At 42.9% G+C, this 20,407-nt stretch overlaps 1 protein-coding gene across 7 annotated transcripts in view; it reads left to right on the plus strand.

Annotated features, from left to right (window-relative positions):
- The window catches only part of RARB (retinoic acid receptor beta), a 1,402,065-nt gene that overhangs the window by 346,185 nt on the left and 1,035,473 nt on the right, over nt 1–20,407 (plus strand). For 3 of the 7 annotated variants that reach the window (XM_063922235.1, XM_063922231.1, XM_063922227.1), the window contains exon 3: nt 10,977–11,065. The exons of 1 other annotated variant lie outside the window; for it this stretch is intronic. The gene's annotated coding sequence lies outside the window, so the exon portion shown is untranslated. Of the gene's footprint in view, nt 1–8,031; nt 8,261–10,973; nt 11,066–20,407 lie in introns of those variants that run through there. 3 more of the 7 variants (XM_063922229.1, XM_063922230.1, XM_063922228.1) reach the window with 3 other exon arrangements.

Raw genomic sequence — 20,407 nt, forward strand, 5'->3', positions numbered from 1 at the left:
CCGCCGCAGCCTCCAGCTGGCTTCGAGCGCGGGTAACGGTGGGGGAGATGGTGTGTTAGGGAAGCAGCTCACCTCAGGGTATATTGAAGGCTGCAGAGTCCCTGGACCGCCGCACTGCCTCAGGGTCCGAGATCCAAAATGGCCGCCGCTCCCGGAGCTCCGGGTCCCCGGCGTCTGTGTTCCAGCCGATTCCCCCTCTCCTCTGCCACCTCTGATGCAGCGTCAGTCTGGGGAGGCGTGTGTCGGCTCCCAGGGGATCCACTTCAGAGCGCTGGTGAACACCGTAGGGTCGGGGCTGAAGCTCCGTGCTGCCCGCCGCTGGATCTTCCAAAATCTAGGCCCCGGCTTTGGAGTGGTGGGTAGGCCGCAACCCGCAGGAGCCGGTAAACCGGCTCCCCGATTCCGCAACACTATCCCACCACCGCTGAGTGTTCCCTCCGTCAGGGGGAACAAGTTTGGAGGGGTTTTCTGAGGCAGAAGGTAGATTTTGAGGGCAAATCACCTCAGTTTCTGCCACTTAATGTATTAATTTATGCAGTGCACTGCCAGATGGGACTGGGAGGCGGGAGCGGGAAATACAAGTGTTCCTAATCCTAAGCATTGGCGAGAGAACATGCCATGCCATACGGTACAGCTGAACAGTGTGGCTCAGCAGAATGGTGGCGTAACTAGCATGGGGTGAGGGTGCCCCAACAGAGGAGGGCGCCACCAGCCACCCTACCAGAGTGACCCACTACCCTGCAGCAAGCCACCCCCAATCTCCGGCTGGAGGAGATAACCACATGACGCCGACACCACACAGTAGAAGTGTGTCGCCGCCATTGGGTGCAGTGCAATCACCCAGCTCTTAGGCAGCTGGGCTTCCCATATGGCGGAAGGGGGGGCGCACGCAGGAGCAGCAGCCATTTTGTTACATCAGAATGCAGTATGTCTGGCACTAGAAACTAGTGACATCTCTGAGACATTTGAATAAGATTCAATATTGTTGATATTTGTGCAGATCCTTTTTTTTTTTTGCCATGCTTCCCTCTTACGAAGAAAGCAATAAGGAAGGTTTCAGTCCTCTTTATTTAGACACTTATTCATGAAACTCTTCTAGTAATCATCTGAGACATACTTTAGGAAGGGGTCTATGTACTAAGCCTTGGAGAGAGATAAGGTACCAGCCAACCAGCTCCTGTCATTTTTCAAATATAGCCTGTGACATGGCAGTTAGGAGCTGATTGGCTGGAACTTCATTAATGTTGTCTCTTTCCAAGGCTTAGTATATAGAATCTCATGATACCTTAAAATGTTGATTATTGCACAGTGACATTAGGGCCTGATTCAGAGCTGCACACAATGCCGGTGTTCATGTATTTGGGTGAAATCCCGATGATGTATGCGTTACACAGTGTACACACACAGGTGTATGAGAGATGGGTATCCCTGGACGGCAGCTACTAGGTCATGTAAAAAGGTTCCTTTCAGGGTGCATATTATGGGAGTGTTGCAGGTGTGTCAATGCAAGAAGGAGAAAACTGCACCTGCCCAGAGGAGGTGGGAATATTACTGATTTTTCCGGGCCCAAACTTGCATGGGGTGTGTGGAAGGGTCCCATGCTAGCCATGAAAGAGATGGAATGTGCATCTTATAGGCCCATGCCTCTGCAATGCTAGTATTTTAAATCAAAGTTTTAACAAGTGGATGTGGCTACATCTCTGTTTGGCCACGCCTCCTCTAGCACCCAGGCCCACCATGTCTTGTTGCCCCCTGCACCTGCCATATGGCTGATGCAAGTTTCAATGGTGCATCATGCATAAGAACACACTAATCTGGATTACTGTGTGCACGTTAGCGAAAAGTGGGTGTCTCAGTCCTTGCAAATTTGGATTTGCGAATATTCATAAGGGAAAGAACTTGTATTCCATTTGCATATACTTGAAGACAGGTATCAACCAATAACCACTGCTGCTGTGTGCGTTTTTTGTGTTTAACTCAGAATTAGTAATTTATTTTTTTGCAAACACAACTGATTTAACTGGTAAGCTCATTCCAAAATGGCCACATCTGCTTGGGAGGAAAGGTTTGCACCGCCTGATGGAAGCTGGTTGGCAGACAAGCAGCATTCGTGCTGGTGAGGTACTTAAGTCTGCTGTCTTTTTATCCATATGCAACAACAAGGTTTCATTTTGCAAATGTGACTATTTCATTACTTTGCAGGATGGCCTCTTCCCGTTCTTTCCACAAAAAAAGACATGATTTTCCCCAGCATCTCCTAGCCTACAGGGGACAGGTCTGCTCCCATCATTTTTGTTTTACCCTTCCAATTGCTCTTCTGTGGAAAGTAAAGTTCAACATCGTGTGCAAGTACTTCACTGTTACTTTACTATCAGTAGTTACGAGGACTTGTAGTTCTCCAAATACCGGCATGCGCCATCAGTCATGGCCAGCTGCCAAGGCTTGCTGGTACTTATTGCTCAATATAGTAAACTAATGGATTTTCATTTACTGTCCAAACATTCGCCGGTCAACTGAGTTTGGGAGAGGTCCTTTACTACTGTATCAGCTGGTTCGCTCTGAGAGACATTATTTTTTGGTGCAGATTCCTAGATTACATTATGTCCTGTAATGACCAGGCTGGCTATGACTGGGTACCACTATGACAGGGAAGTTCCACACGGCACTTTTCTAGCTGCAATACCAACACTTTAGAAACTAGACATGACAATATCTAAAGCTGGAAAAGAGCTTGCTTGATAAATGCTATGTGCAGTATTCTGTAGGAAATGGGTCTTCAACCTGTGGCCCTCCAGCTGCTCTGGAACTACAGATACCAGCATGCCCTGCCCCAGTTTTAGCATGGCTTTATAGTAAAACTGTGGCAGGGCATGCTTGGATGTGTAGTTCCACAGTACCTGGAGGGCCGCAGGTTGAAGACCCATGCTGTAGGACATGCATGCCTGATATTGTGCATCTTAGGGTTAGGTGTTACAGGTACCATTTGATTGTTATTAGGAGTTAAATGTATCAGAGGTTCTGCTCGTATATGTTTGTTTAAAGTCCAGGGAATAGATTTCAGAATTAATACATTTGCCACTTTGACAGCTGCAGGGGGGATTGTTACAATCCAGTTGCTTTTCAATTTTGATGCTGTTTATATTGTGTCAAGGAAAAACATGCTGTCACCTTCAAACAACAGCCTGGTTTGGTCACAGGGGATTTTGGTCACAGAACTTTAAAAGCCTTTACAGAATGTGACACACAAATAGTATTATCCGTACGCAGTCCACTTTCTGTTAGCCGTTGATAAGTAAGTTCAAAGACAGTGCAGCAGAATGATACGTCAAGTGTGTAGGTACCAGCTAGAAGAGTTTATTCTGTCTCTGAACTCAGAATGAAACATTTCATCTATTATTGCAATCTTGGTGCACTCATTTCCATTGTCATGCTTCCAGCATGATGGCTAAAACAGTCTTCAGATAAATGAAAAATAGCCCCTTAGTAGATGTTTGCAGCTTTTCACTATTCAGTAAAACAAATGGGGTTACGTTTATTGTTTAGTATATTGTATATCCTTGCATTGATTTGAATGATAGCAGTCACTGGTTTCTGAAAATAAAACAGCAACATCATACAAGATAAAAAAGTAACGTAACTCATTTGACTCTACATATAATTTATAACACAGAATCAAGGACATCTGCACATTAAATATATATCTCATCAGACGACATGTGTACTGTGTGTTACAGCTGTGTAGACAACATTTTACATGTCTGAATAAAGTTAGCTAACCTTCTTGGGTGATATTAAATATGAATGAATGTTAATGAGAGTGCTTTCTCATATACTGGCAGGAGCATGCTCACTGTACTGAGAAACATCCAGAATTGATCCTGATTGTCTCAGATTGATTGCATGAGATTAGTGGCACAGGATTTTCAACCCACAGGACATCCAGCAGAAACATCTAATTTAAGTAAAATGACATTAAAGTTGATAACAGAAAAACGTAGAGAGGGGAAGAGTGATGCTAGCTAGGTGTGCGACTTGGTTTTAAAACCGATTCTGTTATGCAAAGACAAAGTAGCAGATTGTTCAATGAAATTAGCCAACCTCAGATGTTCAAATATCTCACACCTTGTACGATTTAATCTGTTAGATAATTTTGCAAGCGGGATAACAGATTTTATTTCCCAGCCAAATTACTTTCACCAGGATAATTGATTGGACTCGAAGATCCAATAATGGGGGTCATTCCGAGTTGATCATAGCGGTGCTAAATTTAGCACAGCTACGATCAGGCACTCAGACATGCGGGGGAACGCCCAGCACAGAGCTAGTCCACCCCGCATGTCAGTGCCCCCCCCCTGCAGAAATGCAAAAGCATCGCACAGTGGCAATGCTTTTGCATCTCAGGAGTTACTCCCGGCCAGCGCAGCTCCTGCGGCTGGCCGGGAGAACCTCTTCCTTTGCCCCAGGTCCGTTGCCCCCCAAGGACGCACCCCCTAAACGGCGGCTTAATGCCGCCGTCCAGCCCCCTCCCGCCCAGCGACCGCCTCTGCCTCAGAGGCGATCGCTAGGCAACAGCGGCCTTCGGCCGTCTGGCATGCGCCGGCGCACTGCAGCGCTGGTGCATGTGCAGTTCCGACCCGATCGCTGCGCTGCGATAAACTGCAGCGAGTGATCGGGTTGGAATGACCCCCCAGTGTCACATGGTTTAGAACTAACAAACTTGGGCATTAATCAGTGGGGGACCCATTGACACAGGGATAAGGGGGCTCTGCCACTAGGATCTGGGGGGGTGGGGGTAGGTAATGTTGGGGCTCTTTTGCCAGTTGGGGCGCTATTTCTGATAGGGGGTGGGAAGTAATTGGTGCGGACTGGGGAGGGGGGGGGTCTAAAATACTCTAGGTATATATATATTTTTTTAATTATATATTTTATTGAAAATACTTTTTAAACAGTTTTGAATTCGAAATGAAAACTACAATTTCTGAGCATTTTTTCAACACAAAAATTGTCAGTTCAGTGGTTAAAGTAATAGGCCCTACACATTAGGCGATATCACTGAAAGACATGAACGATCTTGTTCATTAATGATCGAGATATCGTTCATATCTTTCAGTGTGTAGGCACCAACGATCTGCAGATATATCTATGGACGGATCGGGCAGTGTGTTGAGCATACACACTGCCCGATCCGTCGGGGACTGACGTCATGAACTGGGCGGGCGTGTACACACGCCCGCCCAGTTCACCTGTCAATCACCGCCGGCCGCCGCAGCATCACGGGACCGGCGGCCAGTGTGTACGGCCGATACGTCTGTGAACTCCGTCGTTCACAGACGTATCGCGTCGGCCGTACACACACAGCGACGCGCCAATATATCGGTAGATATATTGGCCGTCGGCTTGTGCGTGGCCGACGCGATACGTCTGTGAACGACGGAGTTCACATACGTATCGGCCGTACACACTGGCCGACGGTCCCGTGATATATCGGCCGTTCAAGAGAACGGCCGATATATCGACCAGTGTGTACGGGCCTTTAGTAACACATTTACTAACAGATGATTTTTGACATTGTCTAAAATAAATATGTCAAAAATTATCCAAGATCGTCCAGGATTAATTTTATTAAATTTACCCCTAATTCCCACATTTACTAACAGATGTTTTGTGACTGATTTTTTTTTTTAAGGATGTAAAAATCATCTGTAAATGTGTGATTTAGACCCTGAAACACAAAAACAATAAAAAAAAGTTCTCAAATCAACTTTTAATAAATATATAGTACCCCCATTTCTTTTACATATTTATCTCATGCATGTTACAATGAAGTGATTTGCTAAACACCATTTAATTTTATTTTAGATAAAGGTTGTATTTTGTTTTTGTGTACAGACAGAGAACTATAAAACCTTTCTATTTGAGACACTGATACATTCTGGTGTAATAAAATCATATTTGCTGTGCATCCCAATGGCTCAGTGCGCAGTGTAAAGATGGTAAATAAGCGATCTTATGGTTTCCATGATATCATTTTTTTTTTTAAATAGTACAATCAGTTTTGGGACGTCCATTTGTCATGCCTGGCAGACTTTTCTTGAGCATTAGAATATCTGCTTCGAGGTAAAGTTGAGTGTTCGCTTTAACGTTTGTAGCCTTTCAAGTTCTGCACATTGGTGGTCATTCCGAGTTGATCGCTCGCTAGCTGTTTTTAGCAGCCGTGCAAACGCTATGCCGCCTCCCACTGGGAGTGTATTTTAGCTTTGCAGAAGTGCGAACGAAAGGATCGCAGAGCAGCTACAAAAATAAATTGTGCAGTTTCAGAGTAGCTTCAGACCTACTCAGCGCCTGCGATCACTTCAGACTATTCAGTTCCTGTTTTAACGTCACGAACACACCCTGCGTTCGGCCTGCCATGCCTGCGTTTTTCCTGGCACGCCTGCGTTTTTTCAAACACTCCCTGAAAACGGTCAGATAACACCCAGAAACGCCCTCTTCCTGCCAATCACGCTGCGGCCAGCAGTGTGACAGAAAAGCTTTGCTAGACCTTGTGTAAGACTGCATCAGCCGTTGTGAAAGTACATCACGCGTGCGCATTGCTCCGCATACGCATGCGCAGAAGTGCCAGCTTTTTGCTTCATCGCTGCGCAGCGAACATTTTCTGCTAGCGATCAACTCTGAATGACCCCCATTGTCTCTTCTGGGGATGCTGCTGTGGAACCTCATTATCAACAAGGCAAATCATTATCAGTTGTAGCTGATTCACACAAATGTGCTACTATATGTGGCCATTCTACACATACTTAGGAATTTTCTTTTTATTCTTTTATTATCGTAGCAAGTCTTTAGTTACTGGTACCTAGATGTCTGGCCTGTAACATTTAATGTTCTCCCACTACAGTATTATTTTCAATAGCTTAACGCTTGCCATTTTCACACAGGGTTTCGCTATGGCCTGGGTGTTTTTCTTGTATTATGGAAATTTTATGTAATTTACTTTAGTGGTCTATTTTTCACCTGTTTATTTGCTTTGTGAATTGATTTTGAATACAGAACTGATAATAAATGAAAGCAAGGGGGATTTGTTTGATTTTATTTCTTTGATTCGATATTGCAAAAAACAAGCATAAGCTAATGTATCATTACAGACTAAAGATGCATACACCCTAGATACTTCGATCCAATATCGCCTAGTGTTTCCCCATCTGGGCTGCTGACAGTGTGCATACACACTGTGCGATATCGCTGCCCAAGCATGTAGCATCTGACGATATCGTCAGATTGAGCTGCATGCACAGACGACAGAGGGGGTCATTAATGACCCCAAGAGCGCGCATTGGGCATCGTCTGCAGCATACACACTGGGCGATATTGTAAATGATGTTGCTCAGGAGGGTAAAAATGAGCGATATCGCTTACAACATCACCGAGTGTGTACAGGCCTTAAGAATAGGGACATTGAAAAGAAACATAAACTGATAAAGCATCAGGCTGTCAGGTTGTTACAGGGTCACTAAGGCCATGACCCTATATCCACTGCTGTTATGTTTGTGTCAGAAAATACGCAAGTGCATGTGATAACACATATACAGAAAATGCAGTGTGAGTACAGTTGACATGTGCTGCATGTATTCACAAGAGCAGAATGTAAGTGGTACTAAGCATTTCAGATTTTTTTCATTGGGGTTTTCAGTATGTGAAATGAATAGGATAATATACTGAATGGAGAAAGATTTGTATATAAATTGAAAGGGGGCGCCGTAGCCCCCTCAAAAATGAATAAAAATTCTCAACCAGCTCCATTGCTCTCCAGCCTGGGCCTTTTCCCACTAAAACCAAGGGACACCAAATGTGGTATCCCTACAATAGTGCAAACCAGCACCAGGCTAAATTGCTTTTATTGGTCCCCAGTAACAATAGCAAGGAATCCAGCAGCGTGAGTCATGAGTGGCGGCTTCAGAGGTAGGGCTGCAGCTCAGTCCACATTTCAAAAAGGGGAACCACACCAACGGCCAGTGAGCCAGTGTGTGATGACAGTTGGTGGCAGTTGGTGTGGCGCTGCAGCCCCACTTCTGCTAAAGCTATGATGCTGTTTATGAAGAAATCCTTACACATAAGCAGTACCAACAAAGTCTTCCTGGCTTTAGAGAAGCTTTCCAGGCTTTGCTGAATCCCTGCCAGGTTGAAGCGCTATCAGTGTATCATCACCGTTAGTGTTAGCAGCAGAGGATGCCATGGAGAAGAGAGACACCACCTGTCTGGACAGGTAAGCCATGTTAAATACCCATGCCATATTATTATGTATCACTGCCAAATGCAGTATGCTGATGCTAAATAGTATTGTTCTTAAATGGAGACACAAGGCACTTCTGCAATTATTTATATAGTGCATGCATATTGGTGTGAATGTCAATGGCCTATTCATATCATTGTGGGTATTTACATGTATTACAGGACTCCATAGAAATGAATGGCCCATATGCGTGAAGTACCCATTGAATGGCTCTTGTTTATACCTTGAGACTGTGTGGAAAATGGGTTCCCATAGAGATAAATGGGAAACAAACATACGTTTGTTAACATGGCAGTTTCAGTTTCACAATGCAATGGGTACAGTAGATCGGGGCATTCTTTGCGGTATGAGATCGTTAGATGAGATCCTAGAAATAGAGAAATTGCACTTACTAGGGTGTTTCCTTTTGGAGAGTTCTCAGATTTAGGGGGTAATTCCAAGTTGATCGCAGCAGGAAATTTTTTAGCAGTTGGGCAAAACCATGTGCACTGCAGAGGGGGCAGATATAACATTTGCAGAGAGAATTAGATTTGGGTGGGTTATTTTGTTTCTGTGCAGGGTAAACACTGGCTGCTTTATTTTTACACTGCAATTTAGATTGCAGATTGAACACACCACACCCAAATCTATCTCTCTCTGCACATGTTATATCTGCCCCCCCCCCCCCCGCACTGCACATGGTTTCGCCCAACTGCTAACAAAGTTCCTGCTGCGATCAACTTGGAATTACCACCTTAATGTAGTAAGCCGTTACCTCCAATTCTCTTTCCTATAAAACAAGTGTTTGTTCACTATTACAGTATTATGTCCAAAGTGCCAACAGTGGTGATGGTCATCTTCAAACTAATACGAAATTGGTGATTTTCAATTACCCTGATCTATATAACATGCTCTGGGATCTACTGGCCCATTTTCTTGCAGAGCAAACAAGCACGTTCCACAATACATAGCAAAGATCTGAAACAAGTGAAGAGGCTTCTCTCAGTGTGAAGCATTGTCTTCTGCTTACATTCATGGAAAATATTAACATATAAATAATAAAATTTTGCTGGAACAAGGTGTTTCTAATTGCCATTTGTGAACAGCTGTAGAAATAAGATCCTTTTGCTGTGCGAGTGCAGTAAGTGTATCACATGCAAGTCAAGGCCATTAAAACTCAGTTGGACGGTGAAGGGGCTAGTGAGCACAGTGGGGGGGAAAGAGAGATGCTGGTAAAATATGCATCCTCTATAACTCTTTTCATAACCCAAATTGCTGCTGCAAAAACAAGGTGGTGATGTGATGCACTTCAGTGGTTTTATTGTATCTGAAATAGACACCATTTTCATATAAGCCTTGGGGGGGTTGTTCTAAATGATATGTTCAGTGTTTCCAAATGCAGAATATTTTGTAAATCGGTAAGCATGGCTGCTTTGACGTTACATGCAGAAAATGATAGGAACTGCTTCACTGAAGTATAAGTTGAAGAGCCTCTTGTACTCCTAGAGATCAGTATTTTGAAAACGGTTACCCAAATCCTTTGTGTTGGCACGTGTTACTATTAATATGTTTTTTACATTTTGTTATTTTGTTTAAACGTCAAGAACAGGTTTTGCTTTCTTTAAAATATATAGATATATTTACAGTGTATATATCTTTAGATTTTAGAGAATTGCTTAGTTGTGTAATACTGAACTTGTGATCCCGTTGGGCCAGATTTACTAACCACTAATTACTAAAGTGATACATTTCACGGTGATAAAGTACCAACCAATCAGCTCCTAACTGACATTTTTCAAGCCCAGCCTGTAAGGAGTTAGGAGCTAGTTGGCTGACACCTTATCACCATGAACGTATCACTTTTCAACTCCCCCAATTTGTGTTTAAGGAAGTTGCAACTACAGACTGAAAACTTGCATATACAGTCTTGTGTCTCCAGTCATCATAATAGCCTAAGTGGTGCATTGGATTCTGTATTCTCCCACTCTCATTGAGTCTGTAAAGCCCTGCATCTCTGATATACAGTACTATACCTACAGTCTTTCCTTTAGAGATCAGACTGCTTTGTGAACCTGTGAGGTTATGAAGTACTGAAGGCTGCTGCAAGTCACTCATTGTAAAGGGGAAGCTCTATTTACCTTATAACCTCCTCCTGTGGCTCTGCCCAGTTGACTTTTGTCTAATAGACTTGCACTGTGCTGTTTGTATTGGAAATTTGCCAGGTTAGCATGCCTGGAGAAGCATCTGTTGCTGGGACAGACAAGGGCATGTAACTTACATACCATGGGTCTTCTGGCCTTGGAAAGCCCATGTTTTTATTGGTTAATGATGTGGGTTTCAGATTTTTATATTATATTTATTGAGTATCCCTTGTCCAAAATTCAAAATCCCACATTTTTGGGTCCCCTACTGAGATAATTACATATATATTATATATTATGTGTATCTATAGATATAGTATATAGATGTATAATACAATATGCATATATATGTGTCATTATCCCAGTAGGGGAACCCCAAAAATGTGGGATTTTGAATTGTGGATAAGGGATACTCAACCTGTGTGTGTGTGTGTGTGTGTGTATATATATATATATATATATATATATTCTGGGTTTTTGCGATGTGTATATTATTCATGTTACGTGCCTATCACATTGTACTGCTTACTTCCATATATATGATACTTATTTCATTTTCTGAACAGCAGCTGATGAAATATAAAGCAGGTGTAATATAGGAACACTTTACACGTATGGGATTCGATACAGACCATTACATTACTCTGTTTCCTCTATGGTAAGTCACACACCACTGTTTATTGCCCCATTTTCCTCATTGTGTTGTTTATTTGGCAATGTGCATGTTGTGTGTGTGCATGCAGACAGTATATCTCTTTTTATGATTTTTGAGAGCGAGCAATATATGCTCTGCGGCCACACAATAGGCAGTACAGCAGCTGAGGCGTTAGCCGTGCTTTGCCCGGCAGCTTACAGCAGCTACATTAATGTTTCATTGCTTCTGTATTGGAATGTTTTGTGAATTATCCTCTGAACTCGGCACAATAAAACAATTCCCAACAAAAGCTGTAATAAAGTAGAATTATGACTTGCTCTGTGGAGTAAATCTACCTGATTACTGCAAGTGAACAGTTTATAATATTATAAAATCTAAATAAGAAAGGAGTTATGTTATAGTGAAGCTGGAGACCATGGGCAAATGTAAGCTCCTGTGAACCGTAACAATGGGGCATAGATCATTCCCAACGACTTCATTACATCATCACATCAGAAGTAACGCTCGCCATTCATCCCCGTGACTCCATTTCCCTGCTCAGTAATGTTACACACGGTGCAGGCAGGTACGTGAGATGCTTTGAATTTTGATAGGAAGCAGCGATTCCTGCCTCTTTATACGGTCATAAATCTACATGGGAATATACATATTTTTATTACTTCTCAGATAATATTACAATAGGAATATTATAAGCTCATATGTTATGAAAGATGATGTGGTTAGAATTACGGCTCTTTAGACTACGGCTGACATTTATAGCCAGGCTTGTCACATGCTGGTTTAGAAACACTTCATTGAGATTTTCATATATGGGCAACCATTTGGGAGCTGCAGTAAATATATTTTAGTGGAGGTAAAATCTGAAATCTGCTTAACACCTGTACTTGCTTAGCAATTTTATGCATAACCATTAAAAGTCAATGCTTGTATGTTGTCGGCCAAATTTATGCATATGCTCTGGATTCTGATAACCAAAGAAACTTAGTGTGGGAGATAAGTAATGTGTCAAGGTGTTCCATTTAAATAATATTATTTATTACAGTTATACAATGTATATGATTGTAGTAAGGCCAGAGGGAATGTTTTATACTCTGTAACATCACATTGTAACTGGGCCTGATTGCCATTACAGTCACGTGGGCATGTTTTGCACATTCGGACATCATGTGTGAACTGTGTCACTTTCTGTGACTCTAAAGAATGAATGCTCTCATAAATCAACTGCACTTTATTGGCAGTGCCATCCCCATTGTTGCTTTCAAGAGTTTTGTCCTGCTTTGCCACAATTCCCTGTGTATCCCCTTGTTTATTTGCTGCAGTCCTCTTTGTTCTGTCTGAAACTTTGATTTATTGCTCTATATTATTAATGACTCTGGGTTATAGCAAAGCCACCTCTCCTCCTCTTTTAATCTAGTTTTGGCTAAAAAATCCATGCACTCCTGCTTTGCTAAAGGTCTGCGCCTGGAAACTTTATTTCTTCTCATCTCCAGCAAACCCAATAGGAGGCTGTTAATGATCAAGTAGAACTTCTTTGCTGCTGCAATCTGGGTTGTGAATTACACAAACAAAAGGAACCACCTTAAAATGATTTATGAAGACATTTTATAACAATACAAATGTGTTTCTCAGGATCTTACATTTCCAACTAAATCATGTTTTTTGTGTGTCCAACTAAATCATGTTTTTTTGTTTTATTTTGCCATTATGGAAACAAGTATATCTAAATTTTCTATAATGCCATCAACATTTTTATTTTGTAATAGTTTTGTGTTTTAAAGTTATGTGATGATCCCAATTTACTGAGAGGACCAGCACTGGTGAGGTTTTTTTGTGTCATGTCAGTCAGTAGGACTGACTGAGTAACACATTTATATGGCTGGTATGTTTGATAATTATTTTAAGTATTCTGAAGGAGATTTATCAAATCTTGCAGACAGATAAAATAGAGAAGTTGCCGATATCAATCAATCAGCTAATAACTGTAATACGTACTTTATATACTGTGGATGGGACATACTAAAGGAAATTGTGGGCAAAAATCTTTGGCTGCTTTTCCCATATATACCAAGCTCCGGAATGCAATACTTTAGATAGCATTGCCTAATAGAAGCCTATGGGCTTCTTTTCTTATTCCAAACTGAGAGGGATCCAATCCCACTATCCCCTGCATCATTCTGAGCATTCAACCCAAAGTCCTTGTATCGCAAAGGACAGCTCTTATCAGGAGAGCTGTCCTTTGCGTTTTTTAGGTACATACCACATACAGATGTGTCCTCATACAGCTTGCCTCAAAGCACCACGTAGCGGGAGATGCCTGGCGTGAGTGAGCTGATAGGCCCTATGCAACTCCGTCAGCCTCGAGCGTCTTTTTTATTGACGAAAATGCATCTTTATGGCATTGCAATGTTAATAGGACGCAAAGGCAGACTCTGCTGATTAAAATGATATGCAGAATGCTACTTTACATTTTGTATGCAGATACAGCCATGTCACACACAGAATATAGGCACATTGCACATCATTTTAATCAGCATAAGCTGCTTGTGCGTCCAATTCACAACGTTTTGCAAATAGGACGCATTTAATGCTACCAAGCCACGCCACGGCATGGCGTTACTAGAAGGGCAGTTTAGCGTGCAAGGAGACTAGATATAAGTGGACACATCTGTATGTATTCGATAAGTGGCGGGATGTATTGCATCCATGGTCCGATGCGTACTACATCTCGCCTTGTGCTAGGTGAGTGACAGAAGCTACAAGCATCCATGGTCCGATGTGTATAGTACATCTCACCTTGTGCTAGGTGAGTGACAGAAGCTACAAGCATCCATGGTCCGATGTGTATAGTACATCTCACCTTGTGCTAGGTGAGTGACAGAAGCTACAAGCACCCATGGTCCGATGTGTAAAGTACATCTCGCCTTGTGCTAGGTGAGTGACAGAAGCTACAAGCATCCATGGTCCGATGTGTATAGTACATCTCACCTTGTGCTAGGTGAGTGACAGACGCTACAAGCACCCATTGTCTGATGTGTATAGTACATCTCACCTTGTGCTAGGTGAGTGACAGAAGCTACAAGCACCCATGGTCCGATGTGTATAGTACATCTCACCTTGTGCTAGGTGAGTGACAGACGCTACAAGCACCCATTGTCTGATGTGTATAGTACATCTCACCTTGTGCTAGGGGAGTGACAGAAGCTACAAGCATCCATGGTCCAATGTGTATAGTACATCTCACCTTGTGCTAGGTGAGTGACAGAAGCTACAAGCACCCATGGTCCGATGTGTATAGTACATCTCACCTTGTGCTAGGTGAGTGACAGAAGCTACAAGCACCCATGGTCCGATGTGTATAGTACATCTCACCTTGTGCTAGGTGAGTGACAGAAGCTACAAGCATCCATGGTCCGATGTGTATAGTACATCTCGCCTTGTGCTAGGTGAGTGACAGAAGCTACAAGCATCCATGGTCCGATGTGTATAGTACATCTCACCTTGTGCTAGGTGAGTGACAGAAGCTACAAGCACCCATGGTCCGATGTGTATAGTACATCTCACCTTGTGCTAGGTGAGTGACAGAAGCTACAAGCACCCATGGTCCGATGTGTATAGTACATCTCACCTTGTGCTAGGTGAGTGACAGAAGCTACAAGCACCCATGGTCCGATGTGTATAGTACATCTCACCTTGTGCTAGGTGAGTCACAGAAGCTACAAGCATCCATGGTCCGATGTGTATAGTACATCTCACCTTGTGCTAGGTGAGTGACAGAAGCTACAAGCATCCATGGTCCGATGTGTATAGTACATTTCACCTTGTGCTAGGTGAGTGACAGAAGCTACAAGCATCCATGGTCCGATGTGTATAGTACATCTCACCTTGTGCTAGGTGAGTGACAGAAGCTACAAGCATCCATGGTCCGATGTGTAAAGTACATCTCACCTTGTGCTAGGTGAGTGACAGAAGCTACAAGCATCCATGGTCCGATGTGTATAGTACATCTCACCTTGTGCTAGGTGAGTGACAGACGCTACAAGCACCCATTGTCTGATGTGTATAGTACATCTCACCTTGTGCTAGGTGAGTGACAGAAGCTACAAGCATCCATGGTCCAATGTGTATAGTACATCTCACCTTGTGCTAGGGGAGTGACAGAAGCTACAAGCATCCATGGTCCGATGTGTATAGTACATCTCACCTTGTGCTAGGTGAGTGACAGAAGCTACAAGCATCCATGGTCCGATGTGTATAGTACATCTCACCTTGTGCTAGGTGAGTGACAGAAGCTACAAGCATCCATGGTCCGATGTGTATAGTACATCTCACCTTGTGCTAGGTGAGTGACAGAAGCTACAAGCACCCATGGTCCGATGTGTATAGTACATCTCACCTTGTGCTAGGTGAGTGACAGAAGCTACAAGCATCCATGGTCCGATGTGTATAGTACATCTCGCCTTGTGCTAGGTGAGTGACAGAAGCTACAAGCATCCATGGTCCGATGTGTATAGTACATCTCACCTTGTGCTAGGTGAGTGACAGAAGCTACAAGCACCCATGGTCCGATGTGTATAGTACATCTCACCTTGTGCTAGGTGAGTGACAGAAGCTACAAGCACCCATGGTCCGATGTGTATAGTACATCTCACCTTGTGCTTGGTGAGTGACAGTTAGAAGCTACAAGCACCCATGGTCCGATGTGTATAGTACATCTCGCCTTGTGCTAGGTGAGTGACAGAAGCTACAAGCACCCATGGTCCGATGTGTATAGTACATCTCACCTTGTGCTTGGTGAGTGACATTTAGAAGCTACAAGCATCCATGGTCCGATGTGTATAGTACATCTCACCTTGTGCTAGGTGAGTGACAGAAGCTACAAGCATCCATGGTCCAATGTGTATAGTACATCTCACCTTGTTCTAGGTGAGTGACAGAAGCTACAAGCATCCATGGTCCAATGTGTATAGTACATCTCACCGTGTGCTAGTTGAGTGACAGTTAGAAGCTACAAGCATCCATGGTCCGATGTGTATAGTACATCTCACCTTGTGCTAGGTGAGTGACAGAAGCTACAAGCACCCATGGTCCGATGTGTATAGTACATCTCACCTTGTGCTAGGTGAGTGACAGAAGCTACAAGCATCCATGGTCCGATGTGTATAGTACATCTCACCTTGTGCTAGGTGAGTGACAGAAGCTACAAGCATCCATGGTCCAATGTGTATAGTACATCTCACCTTGTGCTAGGTGAGTGACAGAAGCTACAAGCATCCATGGTCCGATGTGTATAGTACATCTCGCCTTGTGCTAGGTGAGTGACAGACGCTACAAGCACCCATTGTCTGATGTGTATAGTACATCTCACCTTGTGCTAGGTGAGTGACAGAAGCTACAAGCACCCATGGTCCAATGTGTATAGTACATCTCACCTTGTGCTAGGTGAGTGACAGACGCTACAAGCACCCATTGTCTGATGTGTATAGTACATCTCACCTTGTGCTAGGTGAGTGACAGAAGCTACAAGCATCCATGGTCCAATGTGTATAGTACATCTCACCGTGTGCTTGGTGAGTGACAGTTAGAAGCTACAAGCATCCATGGTCCGATGTGTATAGTACATCTCACCTTGTGCTAGGTGAGTGACAGAAGCTACAAGCATCCATGGTCCGATGTGTGTAGTACATCTCGCCTTGTGCTAGATGAGTGACAGAAGCTACAAGCATCCATGGTCCGATGTGTATAGTACATCTCACCTTGTGCTAGGTAAGTGACAGAAGCTACAAGCATCCATGGTCCGATGTGTATAGTACATCTCACCTTGTGCTAGGTGAGTGACAGAAGCTACAAGCATCCATGGTCCGATGTGTATAGTACATCTCACCTTGTGCTAGGTGAGTGACAGAAGCTACAAGCACCCATGGTCCGATGTGTATAGTACATCTCACCTTGTGCTTGGTGAGTGACGGAAGCTACAAGCATCCATGGTCCGATATGTATAGTACATCTCACCTTGTGCTAGGTGAGTGACAGTTAGAAGCTACAAGCATCCATGGTCCGATGTGTATAGTACATCTCGCCTTGTGCTAGGTGAGTGACAGAAGCTAAAAGCATCCATGGTCCGATGTGTATAGTACATCTCGCCTTGTGCTAGGTGAGTGACAGAAGCTACAAGCACCCATGGTCCGGTGTGTATAGTACATCACACCTTGTGCTAGGTGAGTGACAGAAGCTACAAGCATCCATGGTCCGATGTGTATAGTGCATCTCACCTTGTGCTAGGTGAGTGACAGAAGCTACAAGCATCCATGGTCCGATGTGTATAGTGCATCTCACCTTGTGCTAGGTGAGTGACAGAAGCTACAAGCATCCATGGTCCGATGTGTATAGTACATCACACCTTGTGCTAGGTGAGTGACAGAAACTACAAGCATCCATGGTCCGGTGTGTATAGTACATCACACCTTGTGCTAGGTGAGTGACAGAAGCTACAAGCATCCATGGTCCGATGTGTATAGTGCATCTCACCTTGTGCTAGGTGAGTGACAGAAGCTACAAGCAACTTCTTCACATTATCTCTTTCCAAGTATTGATACATGTCTGCTCACTAATTTGTCACTATCCGAAGTCAATATCATTCTTTTCCGGTCCCCTGGGAAATCTGAATTCAATGTTTGACTACAAGGATTTGTATCACCGGGATATAAGCAATACTTGAAATGTAAAGCACTACAATGATTACATGCAGACAATAGTACTAAGATGCACCTATTTTGTATGGATTTCACCCTGACAGAAACACAAGGTTCTTTTTGGATTAGCAATTTTCAGCCAGCAAACAGGGACATCTTAAACAATCAAGTTCCATTAGGCAGGTTGTAGCCTTGATTCAAAAAAAAAACAAAAAACCCCACTGTGCATGGGAAGACTGACTTCCTTCTAATTCAGTAGAACACACTGAACTTATTACTTACGTCAAATATTTTCAAGAGAATGTGACGGTTTGTTTCCCCATGGAATACGTGTGCCATGGTAGATAAATTAGGGCTCAGTGTGGGCTATCCTGTAAATCTTATTTGCCGGGACCTACTATCTTGTTTCTTTCTCTCTGTTGTTGGAAATGTTTCATTCACCTATCATTTGTATATGTTTAACCACAATTCCGAAGTGCATTTTCCCATGTATCTTTTGGTTCTGTTTAGGGTTTCATTCTTTTTTTTTATTTTTTAGAGATAGAACAAAATGTACTAGAATTTGCAAGAATCTGAATAGGATGCAATGTTGATGTTGCACGCACCTGAGCAATTTTTTTCTTCTGCGCATGCTTCTAAGTCATACTATGCATGCGTCCAGAGTACGTGCCATCAGAGTCACAGTTGTGATTGAGAAGCACGGTTTTGGAAATGTCTCGAAAATGTATTGGGCGGTAACCGAGATGTGAAAGGGATGTTGCTATGCAGATTTATAGAGATGTTGCGTCTTATGGGAGTGTTGCAGGCGGGTCACTGTAGTTGTTGAGAATTGTTGACATTAGAGGACATAATCTGATGGAGATTCTGCACCTGTCATGGGTCTGGTGCTAGTTTCAATGGTGTGACCTATAGTTGCATAGCACTTCAGCATCTAAAGATGTTCAAAGTAGGTGTTTTTGTCCTTGCACATTTAGATGCATGCTTGTACACCATGGAAGGATTGTAGCTTGTACACCATGGAAGGATTGAAGGATTGTTGCATATAGTCGCAGAAGCAATAACTGCAAAAGATACAGCGTCCTATTCAGAATCAGGTCCCAAGTGGCCAATTCAGTTAGTTCCTTGATTGCAATGTGCCATAGAGGTATGCAGGAAAACTTGCATTGTTCCTGGTGCTCAGCAGCACTTTGCGTTTCATTGCATCAACCCCTAAAACATTGAGCAGCTTTTTTATGTAAATGCAAATTACTTTGTAGTTTTTATTGGTAAACTTTTACTAAATTTTACTTTGAATTGTGGTTTATTTGCATGTTTCATCTTGGAATATCTCTGGTGTAACTCATCCTGAACTAACCACACCCCTCTCCCCCCTTCAATTAACCACCAGTCGTGCAAGTTTGACATATTTCAAATCCTATAACGCTTGAATAAGAACCACAGCACACGCCTACAGAAATATAAAGCAGCATCTAGGAACTCATGGTAAAGCAATGGGGATATGGGTCCTATACTGAACAGGTCACTATTTGTGAGTTTGTGTGTTCTCCACAGGGTTCATCACACATTTCGAAAATGTGCTGCCCGGATTTTTGGTTTATACAAGTGATATGAATAATTCAATGTTTTTTGTAAAGTGTACTACAAATAAAAAATAGTAGTAATAAATAATGTAGGATTGTCCATCAACAGTTCTACCATTGATAGTCAATGGTTCCTCACCATTTTTTGGAGACTTTCTGTATTGCACACATACAGACCCTGGCCTTGTGTCCCAGTAAAGTGGTTAATAAGTCTTGTCCTGGGACAGGGTTACTATGAGAAATTATAAAACACACCAGACAAAATAATGAGTGCTCACATTAGACGTTAATATGTTGTTACATCACCACCTACTTTAATGACAGCTCGTATTTTCCAAGGCATGTTTTCATAAAGGGCTCTGGATCACATTCATGTTGTATTGTGCCCATTCTGTGACCAAGTGGTCCTTCAATGCAGCACGACATGTGACACATCATTCTAGTGCTCTGCAAACCAATCCTGCGCAACCCTAGCGAAATGGACAGTACAGTTATCATCCTGAAACAGTGGATCCATGAGATGGTCTTCATCTTTCAGAAACTGGACAAATGGAAAAACCGCATAATCCAACAATGTCACATTGTCTACCGCTTTCATTTATGTTGGAAATATGTTGCTTGTTAGAGGCAGGCAAGCATTCAGGTCCTGTGCTTCCTATCAATACATGCAAATATACAGGTCAATAAAACTCTCTGGGCCTGATTTGGATTTAGAAGCAAGGCAGAAAAAAAAGCATGTATCTTTGTATCTGGAACAATCAGTGTTGCAATGCAATGGGAGGAAATACATTTATATTTTTTTCTGTGCAGGGTAAATACTGTCTGCTTTTGCATGTAGCCCACAGATGTTAGACAACTTTATTTTTACACTGCATTTTAGATTTCAGTTTGGACAAACCCCACCCAAATCTAACTCATTCTGCACATATTACATCTGCTACACCTGCAGTGCAACACGGTTTTACCCAGTTGCTTGCTTTTTTGGTTTGCTTCTACATCTGAATAACCCGCTCTATGCAATTGCAGAAAGTTTAAGTAAAAGTAAACCTGTCCATGTAAAGTTGATGTACCGCCTG

Source organism: Pseudophryne corroboree, chromosome 5 (genome assembly GCF_028390025.1).
Source record: "Pseudophryne corroboree isolate aPseCor3 chromosome 5, aPseCor3.hap2, whole genome shotgun sequence".
In the NCBI taxonomy this organism is placed as follows: domain Eukaryota; kingdom Metazoa; phylum Chordata; class Amphibia; order Anura; family Myobatrachidae; genus Pseudophryne; species Pseudophryne corroboree.